This window comes from Littorina saxatilis, linkage group LG5, assembly GCF_037325665.1.
Source record: "Littorina saxatilis isolate snail1 linkage group LG5, US_GU_Lsax_2.0, whole genome shotgun sequence".
Taxonomy (NCBI): Eukaryota; Metazoa; Mollusca; class Gastropoda; order Littorinimorpha; family Littorinidae; genus Littorina; species Littorina saxatilis.
Window position 1 is genome coordinate 19,966,450 of NC_090249.1, and position 2,500 is coordinate 19,968,949.

A 2,500-nucleotide genomic window follows, 5' to 3' on the forward strand; every position below is an offset into this window, starting at 1 on the left:
CTTTGATTTTGGAATGATAGTGCTCTATGTGTTTCGGATTTTCTAAACTCAGGCACAAACCAGTTGACATTCACGTGTTTCCTTTGTTCTATATCTTACCGTTGATTTTGGAAAACTGCAGCAAAGCGATGGTCGACTCCAAATGCCTGTGTTCAGCTTTCAGTGTCGTATTTATCCTGCCATAAAGATGGTTGGCATAGATGGATTTAAGTACCTGTCAAGAGTATTGATAGGAGGATCTCTAGATGGACAGATACTTATGGGTTTTTTTTGGAGTGTGAAGTCACTTTTAAAGGGAAAGTCTACGTTTTCTTCCAAATGTTTTCATACAAGTTTAAATGCAAAGTAGAGAAAATCGTGTTTTTGTTTGCTAGTTTGTGTGTTTGTCGCGCGCGCGCGCGCGCGTGTGTGTGTGTGTGTGTGTGTGTGTGTGTGTGTGTGTGTGTGTGTGTGTGTGTGTGCGTGTGTTTGTTGTGTGTGTGCGTGCGTGCGTTAAGCAATTTGGTAAAACATTGTTTGACTCTGTCCGGACTATGAGATTGCAAATCAGCTCGGAAGCTTACAAAATAATTAATTGGCTCGGTTTACCGATTTTGGCTAGCCAGTTTTTAGTAGTCTCGACGGGTTTTCAAAATCAATCGTTAAGGTTCAGACCGACGGGTTGACTAAATGTTTTGATATCGCTTAACGCGACTTGTTGACTTTGTTTGCAGCCTTTATATATCATTATTACTCGTCGATTTTAAATTTAGCAGTTGGGTATCCCCTGCACATAATTAAAAACAAAGTGGATACCAAATAATTATATCGATGATCTCACAGCTTTTAAGTCGCTATGTATGTCTTTGTAACGTATGTATCCTTCGCGCATTTAACCCCGTGACTGTAATACGTATGACGTACGTATAATTATGACAATGTATGTTCCACCTATGTAGGTATCAGGCATTTTGTCATGACTCCACAGAAAAGCAATATTTTCTTCTGATCAGTGGCACATGTTATGGGCACGGTATGTAATATCTAGTCCGTGAAGCGTATAATAATTTTGTAATTAGAGCAATCTGCCGGTGTAACACGAAATTTTTACTCCACGAAAAATTTACTCCGGAGTAAATATTTCGTACGAAATTCTTACTCCGAGTACACTTTTCGTACGAGAAAAGAATTCCCCAAGGCACGAAAAAATTACTCCCTCCACGAAATTTTTACTCCCCATTTTTATATTTAGTCAAGTTTTGACTAAATATTTTAACATCGAGGGGGAATCGAAACGAGGGTCGTGGTGTATGTGCGTGTGTGTGTGTGTGTGTGTGTGTGTGTGTGTCTGTGTGTGTGTGTGTGTGTGTGTAGAGCGATTCAGACTAAACTACTGAACCGATCTTTATGAAATTTGACATGAGAGTTCCTGGGTATGAAATCCCCGAACGTTTTTTTCATTTTTTTGATAAATGTCTTTGATGACGTCATATCCGGCTTTTCGTGAAAGTTGAGGCGGCACTGTCACGCCCTCATTTTTCAACCAAATTGGTTGAAATTTTGGTCAAGTAATCTTCGACGAAGCCCGGACTTTGGTATTGCATTTCAGCTTGGTGGCTTAAAAACTAATTAATGACTTTGGTCATTAAAAATCTAAAAATTGTAAAAAAAAATAAAAATTTATAAAACGATCCAAATTTACGTTTATCTTATTCTCCATCATTTGCTGATTCCAAAAACATATAAATATGTTATATTCGGATTAAAAACAAGCTCTGAAAATTAAATATATAAAAATTATTATCAAAATTAAATTGTCCAAATCAATTTAAAAACACTTTCATCTTATTCCTTGTCGGTTCCTCATTCCAAAAACATATAGATATGATATGTTTGGATTAAAAACACGCTCAGAAAGTTAAAACAAAGAGAGGTACAGAAAAGCGTGCTATCCTTCTTAGCGCAACTACTACCCCGCTCTTCTTGTCAATTTCACTGCCTTTGCCATGAGCGGTGGACTGACGATGCTACGAGTATACGGTCTTGCTGAAAAATGGCATTGCGTTCAGTTTCATTCTGTGAGTTCGACAGCTACTTGACTAAATATTGTATTTTCGCCTTACGCGACTTGTTTTTACTTCCAGTAAAAATCTCGTACGCAAAAATGGGATGCGGGCAAAGGGATAATTCCAATAAGTGATCTCACGCACACGAATGTCGCGCTACCCTCCTTCCACCCCTTCCACCACCAAGACTAACAGGGGACAAGGGAGTAAAAATTTCGTACACCTGGCATGGGAAGTTAAATTGCTTGTGTTTGGGTGAAGTAATTTATTTGTTATTTATTCGTCAGAGGAGTAACATTTTTGTACGAAATGTTTACTCGGAACTCACCTGTCTTGGGGAGTAGTTTTCTCGTGAAATGGGGGAGTGCTTTTTTCGTAAAGGGAGTAACTTTTTCGTACGAAATGTTTACTCCGGAGTAAAAATCTCGTGGGAGTAATTTTCTCGTGTTACACCG

General features: G+C 38.5%; 1 protein-coding gene across 1 annotated transcript in view; it reads right to left on the reverse strand.

The window, feature by feature from the left end:
- LOC138966498 (uncharacterized) overlaps window positions 1–186 on the reverse strand; it is a 15,167-nt gene extending 14,981 nt beyond the window's left edge. The window contains exon 1 of the mRNA XM_070338767.1: window positions 100–186. The gene's annotated coding sequence lies outside the window, so the exon portion shown is untranslated. The remainder of the gene's footprint in view (window positions 1–99) is intronic.
- Window positions 187–2,500: the final 2,314 nt, after the last annotated feature.